Source organism: Scylla paramamosain, chromosome 1 (assembly GCF_035594125.1).
Source record: "Scylla paramamosain isolate STU-SP2022 chromosome 1, ASM3559412v1, whole genome shotgun sequence".
Classification (NCBI taxonomy): Eukaryota; Metazoa; Arthropoda; class Malacostraca; order Decapoda; family Portunidae; genus Scylla; species Scylla paramamosain.
The window spans coordinates 2939183-2966571 of record NC_087151.1 but is presented as its reverse complement, the minus strand read 5'-3'; the positions used below and the strand labels follow the sequence as shown (position 1 = coordinate 2966571).

The following is a 27389-nucleotide window of genomic DNA, read 5'->3' as shown; positions in this document are numbered from 1 at the left end:
CTATCAGTTAAAGGAGACACAGCGCGCGACAAATTAAAGCTTCATCGTCAGTCTTTCCACCGCCACCACCACCTCCACTACTACCACCACCACCACCACCACCACCACCACCACCACCACCACCACCACCTCCTCCTGCGGTGCCTCCCGCCGGCTGGTCCTCCCGTCGCCTCCCCGTCGGCCGTGCGGCAAAATGACAGCAGAATTGAGTTACATCCCGAATCCCTGACGCCTGACAGATTTTACTGTGGAACAATCTGCTCTAAATACTGCCACCAGTTGCTCGCGCAGGCAGGCCGAGGGTCGCCGCAGGTGAGTGTCAGCCTCGCGGGGTTTTGGAGGCAAGGATGGTGGCGGTGCTGCCGTCCGGCCCAATACTCAGACTGTTTGCAAGTGTCACTGGGAATCAAAAGTTGTCCTTCTTTATGAGCATGAAGCTAAATGAAGCAAGAGAGTCTGAGACCAGATGGAAGAAGCAATTGATTCATTTAAAGAATAGTTTCAGTAGGATCGGCGCGGCGTGGCCGGCTGGACACAGCTGGTGCCCAAGGGAGACTGGTGGCTGTGTCTCAGCTGTGACACGTCGGATTGCTGCTGGGATGAGCAGTAATCTCAGACTGTCAGTTTGTTTGTCACTGCGTTTATCAATTTCTGGTGGTGGGTTGGCGGCGCCGTGGCTGGATCAGGTGGCCGTCCCGCCTATTCCCAGGCGGTGCCCAGTCATTCCTACTCCTCCTCCATGACTCCCCCGCGCCCTCAAGTCATCAACCTCGTTCACACTATTCCTCTCTCTTCGTGCTTTGAAATATAGACTCAATCTCTGTCTAAAATTGTGACTTTTCATCAACTGGCGTGAACTACTTTATAATTACTTTATAATATACTGTCTTTATACTAGCAAACATTTTGCTTCCAAAAGTTATCCCCTGCAAACTGCAATAGCTGAGAAAATCAAATAATGAGCACTAGGCATGTCTGATGACCCTTTGCTCTATTGATGGGGGCAGGAAGTCACCAGAAAACCACCGCTGACTAATCCCTAATAACGCCGCAGTAAACTCCCCGCACCACGCGGCCTGGCCGGTGTCCTGCCGCCGCCAAGCGAGGCTCTCCCTGACACCCCAGAATCGGAGTGACGCAGGGAAATCGTGTTGCAAATCCCGTGAATGGCCGGCGGTGATTTAGGCCACTAATGCAAAGCCTGAGTGTCAGGTGACTGTTGGGCTGCGAGCGGCGAGGCCCGGCCCGGGTGGCCCGTCAGCCCCGCCGCCCTCATTACCATCACAAAGCACAACCTGTCCAGAATTACTGTTTACATACGGATATATTTACCTCGGTTGTATAGAATAAATTTACCCCAAAATAGTTATATGGAAATTGAAAAGTAATTTTGTCAACATAAATAAAATGGAGAGTGCGATTATTCGTGTTTTTGATTAAGAACAACGGTCTTTTCCTTCCCCGGGGAGTGTTACACCGGATGACGAGTGTACGGGGGAGTGGGAGTCACACACACACACACACACACACACACACACACACACACACACAGACACAGACACAGACACAGATACAAACACACACGCGTGTCCACAAGGTGACGTCGGCATGGTCACTCCTGCCACAGCACGGACGGGCCTGCCGGTCACCAGTACAGCTGCCACGGCGGCCCGCGAGGCGTGATTGCTTTCGTAAGGACCGACCACCGCGAAGGATTGCTGCTGCCTCTGTTGTTGTTGTTGTGTTGTTGTTGTTATTATTATTCTTGTTACTACTGCTGCTGCCTCAGTTGTGGTGGTGGTGGTGGTAGTAGCAATAGTAGTAGTAGTAGTAGTAGTGGTAATGCTGGTGGTGGTGGTAGTAGTATTCGTAGTAGTAGTGGTTGTTGTTGTTGTTGTTGTCGCTGCTGCTGTTGCTGTTGCTGCTGCTGCTGCTGCTGCTGCTGCTGCTGCTGCTGCTGCTGCTGCTCTGTGTGTGTGTGTGTGTGTGTGTGTGTGCTATCATATCCCATGGGTGGCTTCATCAGTCTCAGCAGTGGGCGCGTCCATTCTGTGAGTCACACACTGACCTGCAGTAACAGTAACAGTGAGAGTAGATATGGCTGCAGAACACAAGAATTGAGTGATGGCGTTAGTCTCTGCTAAGTAGAAAATCCTTACTCCTTGTAGACTTGTTACCTTTGTGAGTGGTAAACAAATCAGGTGTTGCAGTGATCGATCCCCACGCGCGAGTGTTGCGTAAGACAGCAAGAAATCATACCAACATTTACCCACAAGCGTCTCTGATGATAACTTTCCTTGATGGTGTGGTTTGTAGCTCATCTTTCTATCGCATTCCCCGGGGCTATAAACTTTCTGAACTTCTGTGCTGGGCTTCCTCGTGCTGCTCACTTCCTGGTTCCTGTCTGCTCGTTCAGACCAGTGCGGAATCGTGTTGTGTCGGTGGGCGCGTCAGCCAGTGTTTGTGGGATGATCCAGCACGTCCTGAACACCGCGTCGTTCGTGCTGAATGTTACCACTTTCCTTCCACCTCAGCTTTGTTGCTCACTGTTGTCACCGCGATCTCGGGCACCGCAAGCACTGCTGTCGCTACATAGCCGCCCATTGCAATACAGCGTGGAAACGTGTCCAGTCGTCCGGGGAATGGCTTCGCCTCAGGCCACCTCCACCTGGGTAAGCGGAAGCAGATGAACTCTGTAATCCAGTGTGCTCCATCCACTCTGTCCGGCACCCTTCCCAAAGAGGTCTCCAGGACAGGCTGATCTCAGTGATGCCGAGGTATCTCACACCCCGCAGGCAGACTGTGGTTAGAGGATGTGACAGTTCCGTTACGTCCATGACACCAACATGGCAGGAGCAGGTCTTCCATACACTGGAGGTGTACAAAATACACACATAGGAGGCAGACACCAACAACCACAAAAGCGTTTTGTTTCTGGATCTTTTGTCACGGCCATATTTCAAGTCCTCCTCCCCACCCCCCCCCTGTAAACTGGCGGTTGTGCTGTATGGTGCTTGACTAGCAGGAAGGAGGCCAACTTTAAACAACATAATTTTCTCCTAGGTAAGTATTACTATCTTTGACAATCTTCTCACCACCTGAACACCAGGACAGTAACTATTACTGTCTTTGACTATCTTCTCACCATCTGACATTTATATTCCCTTTCTTCATTAAACTATATCCATAATGAAAACCAAGCCTCCTATGTCTACAAATCCCACTATGACTTAATACGTGCTGGCAACCCGCGCCTGACCCAGCACGAGGCGTACACAACACAACTGGCCCTTGTCTTCCCCAGCCTCTTAACCCCAACGGACGCCACCATCCCTCCCCAAGGCCTCAATGAACTGGGTTTAGTCCTTCAGTTAGTCAGGGCGGGCTTCATATGCTACTGAAGCCCTTTTGGTAGGGTTAAACATTTACATTTCCTTGTGTTGTTTTATGATTCAATTAAGCGTAAGAAGGAGTTGTTTTTATACGGTGCCTTATGGCCTCCCAACCATAAGGCAGCGTATGCCTCCCCATAGGTAAGGAATAACTTGTCAGAGCTCAAAGGTTGTAGCCTTTCACTGCTGGGTCACAAGGAGTGTGTAGGCTGTCGCTCACACCTCAGTGAAGGGCTTGTGACTGCGACACCTTTAATTTCTAGATAGAAAAGTTATAAAATTCCAGAAACTGACGAGTTTCGATAAAAAAACTTTGATGTTACTGTACTTCCTGTTTTCATTAGTTGATTTTTCAGTTTGTTCCTTTGGTGCTGCCTTGCGTGTGCACGAAGAGCCTAGCGACGTGAAGGAAAACCCCTTAGATATTTACCTATCAATCACTCTCTCTCTCTCTCTCTCTCTCTCTCTCTCTCTCTCTCTCTCTCTCTCTCTCTCTCTCTCTCTCTCTCTCTCTCTCTCTCCCTCCCTGAATATATATATATATATATATATATATATATATATATATATATATATATATATATATATATATATATATATATATATATATATATATATATATATATATATATATATATATATTTTTTTTTTTTTTTTTTTTTTTTTTTTTCTTTCTGATGTGGGTATATGAAAGGAATCATTACGGGTCACATGGTAATCGCGAACGCTTTGATCTTCATGAATTTGTTGATATGCGTGTTAGAAAACTTTGCAGCCTTTTCCCTGTCAGTCGCGCGTTGCATGATGCAGACCTTCACCTGAGGGAGGGAGTTGTGTGGCGTGTTGGATGTCATGGGGAAGAAGGAATCACAAGTGTTCTGTCAGGCACCACCTCCTGCAGCACGGCAATACGTGAGTTATTGATGGCGGCGGCGTGTTGCTTGCTGGCTCAACCCTCCGCTCTATGTACTTTTTTGGTCTTTCGCTTGTGGTCATCGCCCTCTCCTGCGTCTGCCTGGCGGAGGGTAACATTATGTACCATACGGTGTGGCGGACGTTTAGGGTTTGTGAGTGGCGCGGGGTGCCTCCCTTGATGCGGAAGTCATGTGTTTGCTTCATCTCAGGTTTGCCTGGACGCTGGCATAACTTTTTTCCTGGCCGTCACACACAGGAAGCAGGTCTCACACTTAGAATACGGACTAACAATAAGGAGGCAATTGTATTTAGAATCCATCTGCCACAGAATGATGACATTTGCAGTCTCCATTTGATCAAGATATGAAGCGTTAGTGTCTTTCTTGCTGTGTTCTATATTTCTTTCTCAGCCGACAAATATTTTCCAGACAGACACACAGACAGAGGTGCTTGACGGGAACTATCGTCTGTTGGCCTGTACACTGATTGTTTCTGGTATTATAAATGCAGCTCATGTTTGAACTTTGAATGACACCATTAGGCTTCTGTAGACTGGCGACGTCACTGTATGCGGGTCTGTATTGGGCGACAGCCTTGAGGTGGCAGGCGACATGGCAGCATCGGGGGCACCAGGGCGGCAGCGGCGGCGGCGGCAACCAGATGGGATCGGAAGGACATATCCTCTCACTGTTGGTATTCCAGCGCGGCAGTGAATGCATGACGTATGGCTCGCTCGCAAAGTTGACTACTGTCTGATAATGTGAAGCCGTGACAGTGTGTGTGATTTACAGGCAGCGCTATCTGGATATACGGGGCGGGGAGGAGGCGAGGCAGAGGGACGAGAAGGCGGCAGAAAGGCAAGAGACAGTGAAGATGAGAGAGAGAGAGAGAGAGAGAGAGAGAGAGAGAGAGAGAGAGAGAGAGAGAGAGAGAGAGAGAGAGAGAGAGAGAGAGAGAGAGAGCAAAATACGGTCCTGGAAAGGAGGTAAAGAGACAAACAGCACATACCGATTGATGCCTGACGAGTGAGCGTTGCTGTCCTTTGCCACCCCCTGTACATTCACTGCGGCTTCCTGTTTCGTCACCACCCAGATGAGCCTGACCCGGCAGACCCACAGCGGCACGGTGCCCTCGCTGCCTTGCCGTCATTCTCCCATCACCTCCGCGGCCTCCTGCAGCGCCAGTGTGTGTGGAGCGGCAGGGTCTCGCCACAGGTTATGGCAGTAAATTTCACATCCTCTTGGAAGTGCGCCAGTGGTCTTTATGCGCGGCAGGTGCAGCGGCGAGCACCTTACCGCTCTTCATTGGGGGTCGGCGTGTGTTTGTCTCGTACACACTCGCCGGCCCAGTACACGTGTTTACACATACGTCTACTTTTTGTGGTAATCGCCGCCCTTGGAGACGACGGGAATCGGCCAATTAACTGAAATTAGAGTATTGGTTATCCGGCGCGGTGCTCTATTGAAATACATTACGCGAGAGTCGTTATCTTCATTACGTGAAGTTCCCGTTAAGTGAAGTTCGATTCACTGAGTTCTTCCATACGGCAATTAATCCCCATTAGCAGAGGCGGCGAGGCGAGCCACCGGGATGGATGCGGGGGCTGTGAGGGAACACGGCTGATTGGGTGTGCTGTTATCCACACCGTCTTTCCTTCAAGTGTGTGTGTATACTGACATGCAGAGTCCAGTATTACACGAATGTTCTAATTCTGCTTCACTACACATCATGAGCACGCCCACATCATGGCACATTCATTAAGCACAATAAATTTAACTTTGGTTTTCGCTTTTCTTGGAGAGATTATGTGTGTTTCCAGCGGCTCATCACGCCCGCCCACGCACACCGGATGTTTTTTGCCGTCTCTCAAGTCACCAAACTAAATGTTGAAGTATCTTCAGGCATCAGACAAACGCCATTATCTGCTTTACCTTTATTGAAGCAGCTTTTTTATTATATTAGAAAAAAAAAATTGTATTGATCTTTTTTTTCATCCTGATCTCAGTCGAACAGCGGCCTTGTCTGTTGTTTGAGCCTTGGATTTTACCCTGGACCTGCGTCTCTGATATCACTGTCCATTCTTACCAGTGCCGGCAAAACTCGTCGCTCCTCACTTCCCATGTAGTCTGATGCTTCATCCATACAGCTGTCGAGTCCACGGCTTGGTGAGCACGTCCATAATCTACTCTACGCTCAACACCTGAAACTTAAACACTGCTGCTGAATTTTCGTAATGTTTAGTGTACAATTTTATAACACACACACACACACACACACACACACACACACACACACACACACACAGAAATCATACCAAACATGTTCCACCTCTAAGATATCCTCAGTCAGCCTGGCATGACATCAATAGTCTCGCTCTGACGCTCCTACAGTGTCAGGAGCAACACTGGTGAACCAAATAGCTGGGAGCCCTTGGAAAATAAAGACAGGATGAATGATTTTCTTCGTTACTGTGTTGCCTGCATTCCTTAACCTGGTGTTCATCTATAGCCGGGTTGTGAGAGAGGAAGTTGTAGAGCACGGGACGTAATTTACAAGGTTCACGTGAAAAATACTGCAGGTAGGGGAGCGAGGCTTACACTGCAATGCTATACAGCGAAGGGCGCGAGAACTTATGATAGATGAAACGATGTGAGGTCGTTACTTTATCGGCCACAGGAGCGGGACACCTTTATCCTTCCAGCAGCAGCGTGCAGGGAGCCAGAGCAGCGGTGTCTGGGAGGCAGGGAGGGGCGCTGCTGCGGGGGGAGGCTCCGGCGGGAGTAAGAAGCAGAAACCCATTGTGGTAGTAATCTTGGTGTGGCGCGGGGGAACGTGAGTCCTGGCGATGTGAGTGACAGGTCCATCCCCCTGCTGGCTCCCGCGCCCTGCCATCACCTCCTATGCCTCGCCACATGTCATCCCGCCCACACCAAGGTTTTTGGCCGCTCCTCACCACCACCTGTCTGTGTGTGTGTGTGTGTGTGTGTGTGTGTGTATGAGTGTGTTTGCCACCGTTTTTAGGCTGATTATCGCTGTGCGTCGCCTCTGATTGGTAAGCTATTAAGTAATGTCAGCCAGTAATTCCTGTCACACGTATACTAACATCTAACATTATGTAAGCTAGGAACCTAAATGCTTGTTAAGTAAGTTGCAGGTGAAGGGGCGACCTGTATATCTTTTTCCCTTTTCTTATATCAATCTGTATTTCTTTTCTATTCCTTTGCGTCTGCAGTGTAGGGAACGTGATTAACAGAACGCATCATCCATGGCTCAGGCTTCAGCTTAGTGTGCGTAGTGATGAAGTTGAGAGGGACCCTTGCGAAATACCCATCCGTACTACCTCGAATGGGTGGCGAGGCTGATGGCAGACGGAAGAATGAGAAGGGAAAGGAGAGGAGAGAATGTCGGACAAAGATCACCTGATGGGAGAGGTGGGAAAGGAGAGTAAAGAAGAATAGAGAGGACGAGCAGGGAAGATTAGGGAGGAGAAAGGGGTGGGGCTGGAAGCTGGAAAAGGGAGAGCTGTAGGTGTATGAAGGAGGGAAGCAGGAAGGGAGGGAGAAAGGGAGGGATCATGTGACCTGGTAGTGACACAGATGTCGTCCCCGGCTGGGCGCGGCGGCCTGGTGCTTGACTGGCGGTGGGCTGGTGCTGGCTCAAGAGGCTCCTGAGTCCACTATACACGGGTGTCTGCGGGGTGGTACTGCAGATCTGTCACGCTGCTGCTTCGTCTTCTTGTACTTGCTCTTCTTTTTCTTGTTCCTGCTATTTTTGATGTTCTTGTTGTTCTCCTCCTCCTCCTCCTCTTCCTCCTCCTCCTCCTCCTTCACCTCCTCCTCCTCCTCCTCCTCCTTCTTCTTCTTATCATTATCCGAAGAATATTGCCATCGTGTTTCCTGCACATCGTCAAAGGCGACTGAAACACAAGCAGCAAGGGGACTGGGAACCCCTCCTCTGTATTTTTAATTCCTGCAAAGAGACGAAACGTGTCGCTTGTCTTCAAGGGGGATGGTGTGTAGGTGATGGTGATGACTTTATTTTAATTTATCTTTATTATTGTGACCATCTCTACCTCCATCATCATCATCATCATCATCATCGTCGTCGTCGTCGTCATCTTTAACACTAACATACCAAACCTTTCCCGGGTCGTCCTGCGCCAAGAATATCGGCGGCATCACTGCTGGCCTCTTCACCAGGTCGCCCCAGCCACCTCAGCCTTTCGGTCACGCTGCATCGCGCCCCGCAGCGTCTCAGGGTTGCGAGGGCAGGGGGCAGGTAACCTCGCGCCGCCGACTCCGCCGTGGCCATCGTCACCATCATCAGGGCTCCGCCAAGTGGCCGGTAATGGAGAGACCTGTTAATGGAGATATAAACGGTCATTATCAGGGCGTGATTAATGGCTCCCACTAGCGGGTGGTGTTTACCCTGGCGGAGCAACACGGGCCGCGCCACGCTGGCCGGACTCGCGACCCGCCATCAACACCGTGACTTTATAATCCCAATATCGTAATCCAGCAGCCACTAAGGTATAGGGGCGGCTGAGCGGCGTAACCCCACTGCCCGAGCTAAGTACCAGATACATTCACTTTACTGCCAGGGTTATTAAATGCAACTGTATGAAATTCCTCCCAGACGCTTAGCCTCCCCAGATCTCTTGCTAATGTAATTAAACCCAAGCTTAAAGAAAATTAAGTTGAATGTTAATCGGCGGTAACCCCGCGGCGGCAGCGGCGGCGGCGTCAGCGGTAAAGAAGCTGAGTATCTCCGGTAATGGCGTCTAAGTCAACATTCCGGTGACCTTAACCGCCCTCATAACACTCCCTAAACCAAGAATGGCAGGTAAATCTTTGTAATATCTGGCTAGATTTTCCCCCAATCTTAGTAAACCACCCCGCCCGGAATATTAACCTCACTCCAAGGAAATACAACAACTATACTCTGTAAACGCAAGTGTAATCCAACTCCTCCTTTATCCAATCTTAGTAAATCAATCAAGAAATAATCTTAACTTGATCTAAATACAATCTCCCGGGATCCAGCGGCGCCGATACCTTGTTTCTCTCCTAAAGAGTAATCAAATTCTAGCGCAAAATGCCTGGAATATATGATGACTTGAAATTTCGGCCGCGATCAGCCTCAGCCCATTATCTTGTTTTATACGGCCGTTGAGCGAGACTTAATTACGTAAAGGCGAAAATTTAATTAAAACTTGATCTGATAAACCCATAGGGAGCTGCATTATGCTTCCGACCACAAAGAACGCTGAATGACACTCCCACACTCCGGTTTACTTTTCTCGGCCGCCGCACAATCTGGCGCTGTTGATTGCGGCTCCTATTTCGTGTTTTATCTCTCTTTATGGATATTCAGGTGCCTCTTGTTTCGGGAATCAGGGGAAGATTTTAAGCTTTGCAATTTTTATGCTCCGGGTGGCAACTTGCTTGCGGCGGCGGCTCCTCCACAGCAGTAGCTTCTCTTACGAGGATTTACTGTAGAATAACCTTCAATATTAATCTCATGCGGTGCACATAACCCCTAATGACGGGTTATTGGCCCCAGTGCTCATTATATAATTTTACCAGATCTTTACCGAGGGCGGCGAGCTGAAGGCGGAGGGAGAGAGGGAGGGAGGGAGGGAGGGATGTAGGGCGTGAGGGAGGGAGGAGGGCAGGGAGGCAGGGCTAAACCACGCTCACTCCTATTGGAAAATCAGCTAACAAACTTAGTAGTTACTTCTTTAAATCTATGAAACCTGAGGCAGGTTAGGTGTAAAAGTTGTGTGTGGTTGGCGCGTTAGGGAGCGTATAGAGGGCGTGTGGACAACAACAGCGGTGGTCCTGGCCCAGCAAACTGCCAATTCCCATCGCCATGACGGTTCCTCTCATTGGCAGCTGCACATTAACCCGCCCATTAAGAAGTCCAGAATTTCCTCGTGCGGTCGTGTCAGGCGGGATGGGCCAACTGCTCATGTTCATTATTGACACTGATGCCCTTTATGGCGCGAGTGTTGCAGTTAGGAGCCCGGGGGGATATTGCTGCCACCGCCGCCGCTCCCCTGCACACGCCCGCCCGTCCGCGCCTTGTTTCCTTATACAGCCTTCCGCCACACCATCCTGCCTCCCCATCCCTCGTCCCCGCCCCCGCCCCCGCCCCTCCCTTCCCCCGAGACTCAGGATCCCCTCCCGCTTGTAACGGCGACCTGGCGTTGCTCCCGACCTCGTCAAGGCGAGCTCCTCCTTTCGCGGCCTCTGCTCCCCCACTTTAGCTCCAGCAATGTCCCGGCGGTGGCTGCTTGTAATCCCACCTCTAAACACCGCCTCTGTTCACACTTATGGCGTAATCTTGTGAAGCTCAGCGCCCCTCTGAGTCCCTGTAACTCGAACTGTCTGCAGTACTATTTATGCTGGATGCTCGGGGCAGGTGATTGAGGAGGGCGAGGCTGCCTTCCCGGGTCCCTCTCGCTCCGCGGCCATTGCACCGAGCAGTGGTGGGGAGTGTCACTTGGACGGATGGTGATTGGCGGATACACAACATAATTTGTGTTTAAATGCATCATACAGACTAAGTGTATGTTTGTTTTAAGTGCTGGAGCGTAATGCAATGGTTGTTATGCAAATATAAACTATACCCGCTTATTTTTATAGCGAGTTCAATACGTATTACTTTTCGTCCTAAAAATGGGTTGAGGTCGATCACACAGGCCGCGAGCGTTCCCGTGTCTGCATCACCTTACACACTAATGAAGGGGGAGGGAGTTTTATGAGTTGGCCGGTAATTATACTTTACAGAGCACGTCAGGGAATGCACCGCGAGCAGACACCCTCGTCATTCTCTCGGAGCCGCCGCCGCTGTTGAACATTCGTTATAGACTATATAAAGTGTCGGGGGTTGGGGGCGAGGCGAGGTGAGGCGAGGCGGAGTCTTGCAGTCACCTCATCAGCCCTGAGCGGTGACCCTTGACCCCTTGACCCTTCCTCAATACATGATAGCAGTAATCATGTCTTAGAATAACTCTCCCATTCTTTAAAGTTTTTATTTGCACTTTTTTGTATTTGTGCTGTAGCTTATTCAGTCCTTGGCTCGGCACACATGACCTGATTAACACGATAGGTTGTATGGGTGAGATCGTGACTGTTACCTGTTAATTCCATGAGACACGAAGGCTCTGCTCCACATCAGCTGGAGTGACTACATGTGGCTGCACCGAGGCATGCTATGGGCTCCCTACAGACATCGCGAGACTTTTAAGGCAGCCTTTCTTGTTAATGCTGCCTCTTCACCAGTGATGCGCCTCAGCCACACCTGTCCAGCGGGCGCCACCTCTCTGCGCCACACTAATGATTTCCGCCACTCCTTTCCCCGCCCTTGGCCTGTGCGTGCCTTCACTGCTGTGGGGAAACGAGGGCCACGGAACACATGTACAGGTCAAGGTAAATTGATTTAATCTAGTGATAAAGGAGTGAGGCGTTGTTAGGCGGGAGTCCGCGGCACATGTCTCAGCGCCAACGACTGTCACTCGCCGAGAGAGGACGGCAGCGGCACTTGAACCCTCGGTCCATACAGCAGTGGTGGCAGTTGCAGGTGTAACTTGGCATTAACAATGGTTACTGAGGTGGGCAGCTGAGGTAATGGGAGAGTGAGGCTTGCCTGATGGGGCGGCAGGCGGCCTCGGCTGCAGGTCCTCACCACTTGCTGGGTAGGCGAGGGAATGCAGCCCGCAGTCCATCCCTCTGCTGCAACACCGTCAGGACAACTGTTCTTCCAAGTAAAACCTATATTTGAGATTGCAGTACTGCCACGTGCATTATGCTGAGTCTATAATCACAAAATATGAAGTTCTTGTTCGCGTGTGAGAGAAGACACGAGTGATCCTGTTTCGCTGTGCTTGTCAACACCTTAACATTTTGAGTAGGGTAATTTTTTTGTATGGTATTTTAGGGAATCAGATGGCAATTTTTTTTTTTTCTCTCTCTCTCTCTCTCTCTCTCTCTCTCTCTCTCTCTCTCTCTCTCTCTCTCTCTCTCTCTCTCTCTCTCTCTCTCTCTCTCTCTCTCTCCCTCTCTCATATGAGTATCTGTAAAAATAAGTAAACGAAAAAAAAAAATATTCATCTATCTGTCTATCTATCTATCTATCTATCTATCTATCTATCTACATGGTAATCTATCTATCTATCTATCTACATGATAATCTACCTATCTATCTATCTATCAAGCTATCTGTTAATCTATTAGTCTAATCTATCAGTCTATCTGTATCTATTTATCTGTCCCTCCGCCCATCCACCTATCTCGCCACCCACGCCTCCCTTTCCTCTCCCAGCCGGCATTACCTTGGGCGTGCCAGCAGCGGGAAGCAGAATATGCACGTGGGGGCGGACAGTACAATACGACTCCTAACTGACTTGAGTGGGAAAAAGCACCTTTGAGGAGCCTTTATATACGGGCGCCATTTGCCTAATGACTGATGCAGGGTCACGTGCGGGCTGGAAGCAGCGGCTTGATGAATAAATTGACGGCCAGTGTAGCCAATTGTCGCCGCCGGGAATATCTTACACAAACACCTGGTGCATTATGGTTAATATTTCTCCGATGATTAGCCGAGGCCCCTTTAGTGGGTAGTTCGTAAGTGGGCGTGTTTGAGAGGCGCAGGAGATGGGGCTGCAGGGACGGCCGGGAGGCGAGGAGGGGACACAGGGAGCTGAGCCACGATTTAATATTGTTGTGTTTGGCGTGCGGCTCAGCGTGACCAGAGAGAGGGCGGCGGTGCTCCTCCTCACGGGCCGCGCCGACCCATCAGTGGTAATGTTTCAGTTTATTTACTGAGCCGCGAGGCCTCACCGCCGCTGCCTCGCCAGGGAGGGCCAGGCGCCTCCTCCCGGTGTTTGCTCCTCGGGGTGTTGAGAGCGGAGGTGATTACTTGACGTGCTGGAATTTTTTTTAAATTGCTGAATAAATTACTTAAAGATTATGAAGTATATAATTCAAGTAATTAGACATTTACGTAGATATGCAGTTAAGGTATATTATTTATTTATTTATTTATTTATTTATCAGTTTTTATCATGTTTAAGTTTGTTGTTTAGGTGTTCCATTGGAGTGTGTAACCATCCATCAGTGACGGTGTACATTCTTTACTGCACCACAGGTACGCGGTGTCCGTTGTGGTGCAGGCACAGGTCAGCAGCGGAGTCTCATGTGGGTGTGGTGAGTGCGTGGGGGGCGTAAGAGGCGGGTCGGTGTGCTGGACCTAGCGGGTTTCTGAGGTAAGATGAAGGCGCCTCTCCATTAGTCTTTTAAAAGGCAGTAAAATAACTTTATGTGACTATTTCCGGAGTGAACATTCCTCGCACACGGAGACATACAGCGGCGGTAGGTGGCCCCTTCCTACCCTGCTAATGACAGCCGCCGCTGTTCTGGCAAAGTTGTCGCTTCCACGGACTACTGGTGGTGACTCCCGGGTCAGGGGACGAGGAGGGGCGTGGACCGTTGCGAGCTTGTTTATCCAGCAAGGCGACAGCAGGTGGGCGACAAGGAAATACTTATAATGCGAGGAGAGGACGCCACTCCTGGTGTGTTGGTTCCTCAGCCTTGTGTAATCTGTCTTCCTGTTGCCTTCAAGGGCTTCATCATCAAGCAAGGGGTTCCTGGACTAGAAATAATCCTTGAGTAAAATCTTTCGGAAAAGTATGAACGAAGACTGAGTGTGTGTTTAATTGTCCAGAAACATGATTCTTTATCTAGTCTGTGATGCTTCCTGCAGTCCACTGCAGCAACCCTTCCGTCTTGGGGTGGGCTGAGTCCTGCGGTCCTCGTCTGAGTTTGTTCGGAGGCACCGTCGCCCGTACTGTCAGCCCTCCTGATTGAAGTGTTTTCGTTAGTCTCGTGGTGAGATCGAGTGTGCCAGGCTGGGGACGCCACACGATGGGGTGACATGAGCCCTCCTCCGCACCAAGTAAATGACGGTAGTACCTTTGCTGCCCACGAGACAGTGTTGCCACAATCAGCAGGAGTACAGGCAGCAAGGGATCGCCTTATAGCGGCCTGCAGTGTTGCCAACAGCCTCAGTCATCATAACAGCGTCACCAAGAAAGAGCGACCAGCAGTGTAGCCAACATTTTGGGCAAGTCAGACACATAAAGTGTGGCGGCCAGAGGCAAAAAAGACATTAGGGAGAATATTTTAGAGCAGCTTCCTCGCAGGTCAGTGTTTATTTTAAGAGGAATTTATTGTCTCAAGTGTGTTGTATCCATCATGCCGAGTTTGGTTAAACATTTTCCCCGCGCCACCGCCACTAACTCAGGCACATAGGCCGCCCTCTGGTGTGTGTGTGTGTGTGTGTGTGTGTGTGTGTGTGTGTGTGTGTGCTCACTTCAAGAAAGGGAAAGTATATATGCCTGCTTTGTATAGTGTAGCTTCCATGTTTGGTACATCATGTTCTTCAACGTTTATAACTACAAAAGAAAAAAGTTTGAGCCACCAACTTCCTAGAATCCGCTGGAGGGGAAGCGGTGGAAGAGTGAGCAAGTGAATGAGGGCAAAATAAAGACGGTGATAAGCTGCGCGACACGTCATGCACACACACAGACGCTGGGTATTCATTCAGCGCCACTTGACTGTCTTACAAGAACTGCAGGCACGTTTTTCCTATAGGTTTTGTTGATCTTGCTCTGCTGCACCGAACAAAAAACAGGAACTGATTTAACTTATGATTTAGAACAAAAGGAATGAAAAAGCTCGTTCCAGTTTTAGCCACTTTGTTAGGCACTGAGGTATTCCATTCCCTGGACGAGCTGTCGTTTGTGTGTCTGATTTCAACACAGAATCGTTCACGGCTTTGAAACTAAAGACGTCATTCACTTGCTGGAAATGTGTGGAAAACAAATATTACGACTTCATATGAAAAAAATCCTCAATTTTGTCCAGTTTTCCAAATGTTCTGTCAGCGCGACAAGTTCCCTTCGCTGCCTCCATTGCCTCCTCCCTCTCTCCTCCAGCAGCCTCAGTCCAGCGTCAGGGAGACCCCTGGCGGCCCCTCCACCACCTGGCCCGCCGATCCACGATCCAAAAATAATAAAATAGTAAAACCTTCACCCCGTATAAAAAGATCGACAAAAGAGGTCCATATATTGGCCGTGCTTCCTTCAAATCGGTATCAGTCATAATGGCGCCATAAATACCTTCCTCTATGACCCGACGTCCTCCCGGCCTTGGAGGAGCGGCGCCCATCATCATCTTTGTGAGGCAGAGACACATTCCCCTCCTCATGTAGAGCAGACAGAGGATCCATATTTAAGGGCGGTCCTTTCCTCTTCCTGGTCACTGCTTACTAATCCAAAAGTAAGTAATCGACGACTGATAATGGTGACGCACCGTCGTCCGGCGCTGACTCATGGTCACTCCGCGGCATCACGGCCTCCGATGGGCGCTGAGCAGCGGAAGAATGTGGGCGATGCTGCTGCTTCCTCCGCTGTCTGGGCTCCTCTGATCAAACCGCTGCTCGTTGTTGAGAGTCAGCGGGTGTCTCCAATAGGCCTTATCATGACATGTAAAGCTCCAAGTTCATTTTCAATTACACATGACATAAATTATTACGTGATATGGGATTCGTGTCACCCGGCACACCAGTATGCGTCGTCCAGGATCGTGGGAGAAGCAGGGCCGCTCAGCACCGCTTGGGGCTCAAGGCTCAGCAAGCAAACTATGTGAGTGAGCAGGGTGAGGGACTGAGGCACAAGACTACACTTCCCCGCACGGATTTACAATGGGGAATCTTTTTTAACACACACACACACACACACACACACACACACACACACACACACACAGGAGCAGCATAACTCCCAAGGCTGTAATCCCGAAAGCTCGTGGTGACGGCTACTTGACATCATTCACGTGCTCGTGGCAGAGGCCCTCCAGTCCCTCTGAAATAAAGTCTCTCCTTCCTCTCTCTCTCTCTCTCTCTCTCTCTCTCTCTCTCTCTCTCTCTCTCCCTCCTTCCTTTTCCCCTGCCCTCGCCCTCCTCCTTTCCCCAGTTACATTAGGGGGAAAAACAGTCGAGGGAATATTTTAGAGGAAGCTTCCTGCAAGTCAGTATTTATCATGAGAGCAGAATTTGTGGCTGCTCTGGTCATCTGAGGTCATTTTTGTTCGTCACGGTTACCTGCGCACGTCACATAACTCAGCCGGGTCCGGCGACGCAGTTTAGCCACGACTGCGGCCTCGACACTGCTCGCTGGTATTCCCTGAGCGATTCTTTACCTTCGATGCCTGACCTCCGCGCGGCGTCTCCGTCACCGGCCCGACCCTTTGCTTCCTGCCTCACTACCGCTGTCCTCAAGTGTGTGTGTGTGTGTGTGTCCACTGTCACTGTGGAAATGTTTGGTTTCTCTACAATAGGAGACATTTTTTTTTTTTATTGGTGTTGTGTTGAAGGTTCATCCTACATAAAACCTCGTCATATTTTTCTTGACACATCACTGTACACTAAATATCTTTGTATTTTCTTAAACATATGAACTCGTTAAGTGTGATGTATATTTAATCTTCTCTTTTCAGTACCTGCGAGTGTCCGCGGCGTGGTGTGGCTCGTGGTAAGTAGTCAATAAGAGTATTTCGTACAAGCCATCGGTAGTTCAGGTGTGTAATCTCTATGCGGGGGAGGGAGAGGGAGAGAGGGAGAGGTGGGCGGTGCGAGGGCGATCCTGGAGAGTCTTGGTAACCTGCCTCACGCAACACAACATCCCCATTTTTTTGGCGTAACACCCAACGATAAAGTTCAAGGCTGATGTTTCTTCATGTGCTGCACCAAAACACTTCAGGATTTTCAGAAAGAGAAAGTTACGATATCGCCGTACGAGAAACACTGCTTTATATAGCTTAATATAATTGCCTTTACTGCCGCGCTCTCAAGTTTTCTCTGTTAAAGTGGTAGATAAATTTGTTGTTTTTCGGGCCCTTGCGTTACGTATCGTCCTTTCTTCTCCACCACCACCATCGCCACCGCCACCACCACCATCGCCAGGCTGCTCCTCTCTCAGCCTGCGAGAGGTACTGCCCACAGCAAGCTCTTCGTCCTTGATTTTTCTCTCCTTTGTTGCGAGTACTTATGAACACACACACACACACACACACACACACACACACACACACACACACACACACACACATACACACACACGAGTCTAAACAAGAATAAGCTGTCAATTTTCTAACGTGCTTATTGATCATGGGCATTTAGTTTTTAATACCTCTGGATGCCTCAATAAATTAATGTGGGCGAGCTGGCAGATGATTGAGCGGCCTTATGTATCTTGCAGGCGGGGCGGCCGTCACCTTCCCGTGACTGACGGCCGAGGCGAGGGGGTGGGGCGGCCCGGCGTGGTCAGCGGAATACTGTGATTATCTGAGCAAGACCAGGAATTATACCAAGACCGCGCTGACAAACGAACCTGGGGAACAAAACACTAAATGGCAGGGAAAAATAGTTATTACCTGCAATGTGTTTGTGCAAAGCTCCCGTGAAGCGTGATTGCACACACACACACACACACACACACACACACACACACACACACACACACACACACACACACACACACACACACACACACACCGATTTAGTTTCTCTAAGGTATTATGACCAAAATTTCACCGCCAGGACATGTGTGTGCGTGTGTGGGAATGAAGAGGAGGAGGAGGAGGAGGAGGAGGAGGAGGAAGAGGAGGAGGACGAGAAGGAAGAAGAGGATAGAAAGGGTAACGACGTGGTGGACAGGCGGGCGTCTGGAGACTGACGTCCTGGGCGTGGCTGGCAGGATGGGACGGGTTGTGGTGCAGGTGTTGACCTCTGACCTCTGACCTCAGCCTCTTCAGTGATATCACATAAGCTTTGATTTTGGTATTTTGTCTTTAAGAATTTTCATTTGTTTACATATGTATCTATAATATCTATCTATATGTACAGTTACCCTAAAAATGAATGTCAACTTGTAGAAAAACATTTTGAATATTTTTGTGGAATATGACATTACTTTTTGAGGCAACTTTACATTACACAGACACTCTTTATTAGAGCTTCTCAAAGTGTATTCACTTTCCTAAACCCTGTAATACTGTTTCCTGAGGAGTGGTGTCACAAAAATGAGTGAACCATTTCAATATTTTACATAACTTTTTGAGACAATTGTACATCTATCCAAATAATTCAGTCTTTATATACGTTTCTCCATATATATTTACCTTTATATTCACCTATCCATTTATATACCTTAACTACTTGTTTATTATGTGTGCATGTTTCTTTGTTTATATATACGCTTGTCATTGGTTCCCAAACATCTGGATCGAGTCTCACCTCACGCTTTCAATGACTGACGGCACATTCCTTTGTGTTATTTTATTTTACTTCCCATCACATCATAATGAGAGTTGATTGTTTTCCTAATCTATTGTAGGAAATTCTCGCCTGAATACCTGAGCGTCGAAGATGTGTTTCCGCTATCTACATGTGATAAGTGATATCAGACTGCCAACACCGCCATCTACCAGCTAGTCACGCCACTAAACAGCCATCTGGCGGTGGGCTTCTAAACTGGAGGCCTGAAACTTCCATCTGGGGTCTGAACATTACACGGAAAGTTTGTATTTTTTTTATATTTTGCTCTTACCGATGGAGATATCACACTAAGGAGAGTCAGCTTCATTTGCTGTAATGTTAGATGTATAATTGTTGTGGTCAGCCTTTACTATGTTACGACAGCGTGTACTGGGGAATAGTTCAGGTTGTCATGCGAATCTGAGCTCATGATGGATAACTGGCAGAGTAGCTCGTGTTATGATGACCAGTCCCTCTGACGCGCAGCATGTACGTGACGCAAACACTTTAAAAAGCAGCTCTGATCATGTCCTTCCTCCGTGACTTGCCATAACAAACAGCTATGACAACGTACTCGTGAAAGCCCTGTACAGTATCCTTGAGAGATCCATGTTCCCTACTTAGAAACCCTTGACTATTATCTTTATTTCTACCTACCTGCCTATCTATCTATCTATCTGTCTATCTATCTATCTATCTATTTATTTATCTATCTCTCTATCTATCTATTTCACATATGAACACAGTAAGGCTTCAAGGCAAACGTTATCAGCTCGCGCCTTCTCGATGACAAATGTTCCTTGGTATTTAGGGTCTTCAGCAGTGTTCTGAGGCTCATCGTGTCGCTTACCGTCTCCCCGAGCAGCTCACCTAATGCCTTTTGTTCTGTCTGTGTTATTGCTGTAAGAAGGCGGTTCATATCGAGGATACTGTTACCGTACCGGAGTGTTGGGGCTGGAGGGCCACCTGACCCCTCCTTCAGGTAAGTTGAGGGAGATAGTAGTTGTAGAATGAAATGCATCGTTTTGTACTGAAATTATACGTCTAAGCTTCGGTTTGTTTACTACCCGCTTTCTCTCTCTCTCTCTCTCTCTCTCTCTCTCTCTCTCTCTCTCTCTCTCTCTCTCTCTCTGATACACACACACACACACACACACACACACACACACACACTCGTACCTCCCTTCCTGCCGCAGCTCTCGCCCGGCTGAGTCTTGTCCTACAGTCATGTCCCTGCCGCCCGTCTTGGCCTCCTCTCCGCCCTTTGGTTTTGCTTTCCATTCTAATTACGAGTGTAGTCCATCATCTGTCTTTTATTATTCCCTCAGTCTTACTAAAACTTTATGGTGCCGTAGTCCTCTTCATCGTTTTCTTCATGGTTCTCTGTCCAATCGTGGCGGCGCGCTGTAATTTGCCGTGCCCTGGTCTCTTATCGCGGTCTAACCTTTCTCTTTCTCTCAGCCACACGTCCTCTCCTCCTCTGCACTAGCCTACAACTCGTCCCCTACTCTCCGGTCATCTCTGAAACACTGCTACACCTTCCTGCCACAAGTCACGTTCCGTACCGTTAGTTTTGATGGCTGGAACTGGGGCGGGAGGACGCGGCATGACAAACAGCGTCGTGAGGTCGAGGGGAGCGGAGGGAGGCGTCTCGGTGCTGCCTAAGAGAAGTGACCACCGCTACCGCCAAGAAAAATCGGCGTTTATATGAATTCGACCAAAACTAATCTCTTCCCAAGCCGCAGTGTGATGCTGGTGTGTGGAGGGCAAGGTGCGCCCCTCAAGGCGTGGTAATGTGCTCTCAGGAAGTGACTGGGAGTTACAGTGACTTTTCATCTATGTAAAAATGTCTTGGGGAACCGAGTTGGTGGTAGACGGACTTGTCTTGTCCCCCCAACGCCAGAGACCCAAGTGTTGTCACCACAAAATCGATGGGTCAGTGGTGAGCCCTAGCCGCAACCCTCGCCCCTCGCTCTCCCCCTCGGCTATAATTGCCCTCCCCTGTTTATCCATCGTTGGTTTCGTTGAGTTTATCCAACGCTGTCTTTAATAAATTCAGTAATTGCTACGTTATTTTTTCAACCCTCTAACAAGTTCTGGCTGGGTCGGGCTGAACCGGGTGCTGTGATATTCTGAAACCTTTTAGGAGTTACTGAAGCTTATTTTTCACACAGGCAACGCAGTAGCGACGCTTCAGAGAGTGTCCTGAGGGCTGTGAAAAGTGGCTGGCTCCTCGTCCACACGGCGTGACGCTCTGACGTTCCCTGATAATATATTTTGTGCAGAGTAACTTGTATGGATGCACCAACGGGTTCACCTCCATAAATACGAGTGTTGGTTGATTACATGGCTCACTTTTTGCGGTAACATATATTTCGAGGACTTTTTTTTTTCCATTTTTTTTTTTTTCATAACTTGCCTAGTGGCCTTTGTCGCGGTGCCTCGTCGGCCTCGGCAGCCCTCCACGGCCGACACCTCCTGTCGCCGGATAAATTTACTCCCTGAGGCAAACCATTTATCCGTATCATTTCCATTCGCTATTTTTGGGGGCACGTTAATTCTTTTGTTTGTGTGGCAGTAATGTGAGGACGGAGGGGGCGTCGCGCCCTGCATTACCTCGCTGACGGCGGCCGATGCTCGCACCGCAGGGAAGGGAGCTGAAGGGCGGCGGGTCTTGTTTAGGATTGGAATAGCTTTGTAAGGAAAATGGTTCGAGCAAAGAGTGACAGAAGAAAATAACCCAAGAAGGGGATGACTGCTGTTCCTTGCTGTGACATCTGAAGGGCGTGTGTCGCGGCTTGCAGGAGGCGCCGAGCTGCGTGTCTGCATGAGGGCAAGGTGAAGGCACGGCCGTCCAAATTAGTAAAATACATCTAAAAACATTTGGAAACTTTGTTCGCATGAAAATCTTTGTTCACGAAGTTTTGGAAAGAGAAAGAATGCGAGGAAAAACGAAAGGAAAGGAATTGCAAGAAAAGAGCAGGAGGAGGAGTAGGAGGAGGAGGAGGATGAAGAGGAAGATGAGGAGGGGAAGGAGGAGGAGGAAGAGAAAGAGAAGGAGGAGAAGAAATGGAAGTGTAAGAAGGAGGAGAAGGTCTGGGCAGCGGGGTCATCAGGGTGGTGGTGGTGGTGGCCACACTTGCCTCCGGCCGGAACTTCCCACATAACAGTGGCAGAGGCGGCGGCACGTACGCCCGCCGCCGCCTTAATCTGCTCCGCCCAAACTCTAATTTCGCTCCGAGATGGAATGGGACGCTGTGTGAGGAAGACCTCACCGTATGGAAGTAGAAAACATGTAAAATGAATGTAAAATACAACTTAAAAACAACTTTGTTTTGTGCAAGGATGCACAGGCTTGGATATATTGCTCACAATAATGTTTTGATTATAAGAACTGTGTATCCTTAGGCTATTTATTTGTCTTTTTAGATCAAAATTTTCTACATTGAATAAAATGAATCGCCTTGAATAAGAGGAAACAGTGTCGTGACAGGCGTGTGGCGACACGTGACGGAGGGAAGCACTGCGTCCAGCACCGCCTCGGCTGCAGGGATGTCCCCTTGAGCACGGCGCGTCACCTGCTTGCTAAGAGTGACACCAGACACAGTAGTGGCCCGATTTGAATCCGCAGACTATCAGTACTGGCTGAGGACGAGGTCGAATGGAACTCCCACTCAACGTGCCACTTTGTTCAACGAGAAGAGTAAACCTGAGACGTTAAGAGAACAAGAACGAGCGAGGAGGAGGGAAGGGGCGGCGCCGTTCGGGTGTGGAGGGAGATACAGCAACCATACAACACCTCGTGAACATTAACGTCCCGCCACAAGTCCTGGTCCGGAGGCGAGGCGCTGAGGCGGCAGCGCCAGTCCTCCACGAACTCCGGTCTTGGGATCGAGGCACGGATGTTCTGTTCATATACAGTAATACATTATTAATACTTACCATGCCGTCACAGCTGGCAATAAAGAAAGAGCCACACATATACAATTAATTTAATATTTGCAGGCGCAGCAGCATATTCTAATAAGGTACGTGCCATGACGCGCGCCTGAACCAAACACAAATCAGTCAGATCAAGCCAAGATAGATTCATGTTATTGTGTTGTGCAGCATTCAGGCCGCAGCCCGACGTGACCTTCCTGCGGTGTAGCTTTCACTATGGAATCCTAATTATTCGTCAGGGGCAAATAGGTAATGTGAAGCTAAACCATACACATTTCACTCCCTCTCGGACGCGGCTCAGGTTGGGAGAGAGAGAGCGAGTATTTATTTAGCTGTGAGTGACTGCGAGACTCCTGCTGGTGAGCGGAGGCAGGGCGGGGAGCAAGTGCTTCATCAGCGACTGTCTTACTTCACCTGCCACTAATCGCAACCTGAACGCGGCCACAAACCAAGCTCGGAGTGGCCCTGATGACCATCACGGGGAAGGAAAAAAATATATATTTCCGCGGACCAACATTTGTAGACGAATGCCGTTTTTGGGAGAACATTCTGAGAAGTATAACCTGAATGTTTATGGAGTGGCCAGAAAAAAAGGTTGATTCTCCAGGCATCAGGGAGGAAGTGGGAACGAGGTGATATCTCTGCTGCACCTGATGTGGCCCCTGCCCCACATTCTCCCTTCATTTGGCTTCACCATGGCAAGAAGACTCGCAGATCCCGCCTCTTACTGACAAAAAAAAAAGGTGTGAGTACCTCTGATAATTAGGAATCGTAACAGGAAGGCCGTCAAGGAGCACGCAGAACTACAGTATTAAGTAAAGTTCTTCCTTATATCTTATTAATAGAGTTCGGTGTAGAGGCATTGCGCGCCTCAGTGAGCCTTGCCCCGCTAGTCTGTCAGTCCGCTGGGAAGTTATTATTATTTTTTACAGTGTTAGGGAGAGAGGTAATAATAAACACAAATTCACTGTCCAAGGAAAATTACCACTAACATGGATATAGTTAGGAATGTATGTAATGCATAGGAAGGAAATAACTGGATAGAATCTGTACTTCATCTGCTTGCTTGTCTGTGTTTCCTGCTTTCTTCCTTTCCTGTTAGTTTGTCTGTTCATCTTCTCATCTGCTTCCTGTCTGCCTGTCTGTCCGTCTATTTGTTGTTATGTGTTTAAGAAAGGATAACTGCACTGGACGGTATTGAAAGTTCGCATGCACGCTGTGTTCAGTATGTTACTATGTTACTTCTTTTTATCAAACCCTGACTAGAGGACGACCACTTCTTTCCTAAAGCGTCCTTCCTTTAGTGGCAGAAACATTATTATAGAAACTCCTAGTGAGCTTCCTGTATTCAACTATTGACTGCGTGTACCAGACATGGGTATGAAGTGTGATGTTCTTAAAGCGTAGAGATGTGTGTGTGTGTGTGTGTGTGTGTGTGTGTGTCAACGGCACTTTAATATGCAGACGGAGGCTGGAAATGGTCTTTTCCCCGCGGGTCTCGTCGTGGCATCGCCGGCGTGGTTGGAGTGGTCAGTTTTGTATATAATTCAATCAGAATGCAAAAGCTCACGTGTGTAGGTATTTTCCAATTCATCAAAATTCTCCAACTTTCCTGCGTCCATTATTTAGTCTTTACGTCTCTTTCTGCCGATTTCCTATTGTCCATTTCCAACGCGAGGGAGGCAGCAGCGCGAACTCTTGTGTGCAGCGTAGTGCAGGAAGGATGACTACGCGTCCCCACCAGCGCCTTCTACTGGCCAGCTGCTTTAATCACCTCCACGGGACTCTATTTTGACTTGTTCCTTGATTTTTTCTGACCTCTGCTAAGTGCATCATGTGACGCCTGTGCAGCGATGAGCGATTAAAGCGTAACGTAACACTACATTTACCTTTTCTGATATCAAACTCCACACTCGGTTCGAGGCACGCAGGACATGGTTCCCTTGTGTTGCTTGTCTCTCCTCGCCCTTCATCTCCCCACCGTCATCCTCTCCTCCAGCCATCCAAGTTCCGTTAGAATAGCAAAAGAAAACGTGTGGCTGTATTAATTTCACTTATTTTCCTATTACGCTGCGCTGCTCTGTGATTTTCCATTATTTTTCCTTCTCCTGGTGTGCTCTTTATCTTGCGTGGTGGGCGGCGGGAGGCGAGGCGAGCCGCGCTGCCATTACTGGTGGTGTTGACTGGCGCACCATCGAGGTATCTGGGATAATCAACATATTTCATAGTCGCCGCGTCACTCATTATGTGTTGGCCGACTTTTATCACTCCTGGCGCCCTGATAAGTCCCCCTTTATCGCCTGTTATCTCCACATCTTGGTTTAAAGGGAGCTCACTCTGCATATCTCCTCTTTTGTTGGCCCACCATCTGTATTCATATTTTTTGCGACGCCACCCTCCGGCATATCAAATATATTACATTGAAGATAGCTTTCCAGGCTTTTGCTTTTTCTTTTTTTTCTTTCTTATGCACACTTCCTATTTTTGCATTTATATTTTCATGTTGACCATAATTTTTTTCCTAGACTTTCTCCGAGGCTGCTTTGTACTCATAAAACTCGAGACTAAAGTTCCTTTTCACTATTGGAAACGTAACAAACCTGATTATATCCGCCGCGCGGCACGCTGCCGCCCGTCTGTCGTCCTCGGCGCGGCCAGGGGAGGCTGGGAGGTGGATGTGCCTTGCTGCTTGACACACACACACACACACACACACACACACACACACACACACACACACACACACACACACACTCACTCACTCACCAAAGATTCTGCGCTTGCTCCTTCCGCTAGCATCTGCTGGCCTCCAGTTGACGAGGTCTTGGATCTTCCGTTAAGAAATATTTTTTCCCTCATATTTATGGATTATCGTTGCTTAATTACATTGATGGACAGTGGAATCCGTGAAATATAACTGAGAGGAGTATTGCAGATCTGAAAATAAGTTTTGGGTCATGGAATTTAGATGTGTTCACAGTGGTGTGAGGGGGTTGTCGACCATCACTCTTCCCCTGGGTGTATGTCCTGCCTGGCCACGCTTACGTCACTTCGTACTCTGCCGGTTGAATGGTGGAATGAGCGTGTCTTCATGCCTCAGTTAATCATCTCAATAGGAAATATAAACTCGAAAAAAAAAAAATTCCAGGGGATTTCATTTGATTCGAAATTTCTGCTGCTCTGGTTCCGATGTATTTCTGAATCTATGCCAGGCTTCACTGAATGTGTGTTCTATCAACCCGTTATTCTAATTTATATGTATCTGACAGACAGAAGGAGAAACTGATAAATGCTTCATAGTTATATAATGCAAGTAAATGGATACAAATTCCTGTGTAAGTCCTTCACCCTCTGCCAGCAAGTTAGACAGGGAACTGTATCTTTGGTGCCACTCGCTGCTGTTCGTCTTTTTAAAAAAAATTTTTATGAGGTTTAAAGTGATACAGCAGGGCGCTAATGAACAGTGTCTTTCATTTTACTCCTCGTACTGCTGCACTCCTGTAAAAGAAGCTGATAAGGACAGAAGCAGACTTAACAATTTTATCATTAGTCATTGAGCTTGCCATGCACTATATTCTGAAGTAAATGTAAAGAAAGAAGCTCGAGTGTAATTTCGAGTTTGTGAAAGATATGTAAATAATATCAATTTTTCACGTTTTGGAGAAAATTAGAGAACTTTGGAAGATTAGCTTGTTCACCTCATGTACGTATATATTTCCCTCACCTGTACTATGTTGTGACGCCAGAAGGCAGGTGTGCTGAGAAGCGATGTCCCTCGTGCTGCTCGTGACCTTCGAAGACGCGGCGCCGAGGGACTTCGATCGGCGGTTATTCAGTGCCTTTCGTTTCGCGTCGCTCCGGGTACACTGTGCCTGCACTTCCTCCCTGTGTGAGTGTGTGAATACATTTTTTTCTTTTCAATTCTACAAATCATGAAGCATCACGAGGATGATGAAAGCGTCCACGCCTCGTTCCCGGGTGGCGGGAGCGGCATGGCCAGCGGCGTCTCGGACACCCTAGTTCGCCCGTCACCCTATCAGAGTCGCCATTAGCAGCCATCAGAAGTATTCTGCGATGTAACTAAATTTGTGCTCCATAATGGTGAAAGATGGAAACAGTCGTGGAGTGGATGTGCCCCTCCCGCCTGCCAGGGCGCCACGGCGCGGCAGCGTGGCCGTCGATAGTGTTGCAGGCCGGGGTGGCAGCGGCTTTTGTCACCGGCGGCTCCCTTGGTGGCGGCAATCAACTGGAGGGTCTGTTGTCCCCTCCCAGAGAAAGAACCAATTACCGGATACGTGATGTAGCGCCGTCGGCATTCGATTCGACTGATGATTGAGTCACCTTCAAGCTCTGTCCCCCTCGCCCCTGCTGTCCTTCCCCTGGACAGTCACCTCGCTGGGGCTGTGGCGTTCCTGCCATCCCAGCATGGGGTGCGTGCACACACACACACACACACACACACACACACATTTGTATGTTTCTCCGTGCATCGTTCTCCAGTCTGTGTTTCAGGTGCAAACTAAACAGGGCCTCTTCACCAGGAAGGAGCGTGGCGGTGAAGGCCAGCCTCTTCAAACCACAAGTGCCGAGGCAGGTTTAGGCCCACAATTAAGCTTTTATTGTGAGGCGCGATGGTCGCCGTCATTCCCAGCAAACTTCCACCCTCGTTTCCGCCAAGGGCCTCTGAGAGCGTTGGGAGAAAAGGCTCTTTCCTTGGTGACGGAGATTCCTCCTCTCCCCTCTTTATCTTTCCATCTCCTT

At 48.8% G+C, this 27389-nt stretch overlaps 1 long non-coding RNA gene across 3 annotated transcripts in view; it reads left to right on the top strand.

Moving 5' to 3' along the window:
- LOC135112189 (uncharacterized) overlaps nucleotides 1-27389 on the top strand; it is a 158041-nt gene that overhangs the window by 67662 nt on the left and 62990 nt on the right. The window contains exons 3-5 of one of the 3 annotated variants that reach the window (XR_010274181.1): nucleotides 16868-16902; nucleotides 17970-18209; nucleotides 18766-21671. This is a non-coding gene — a long non-coding RNA (uncharacterized LOC135112189). Of the gene's footprint in view, nucleotides 1-16867; nucleotides 16903-17969; nucleotides 21672-27389 lie in introns of those variants that run through there. The other 2 variants (XR_010274160.1, XR_010274199.1) reach the window with 2 other exon arrangements.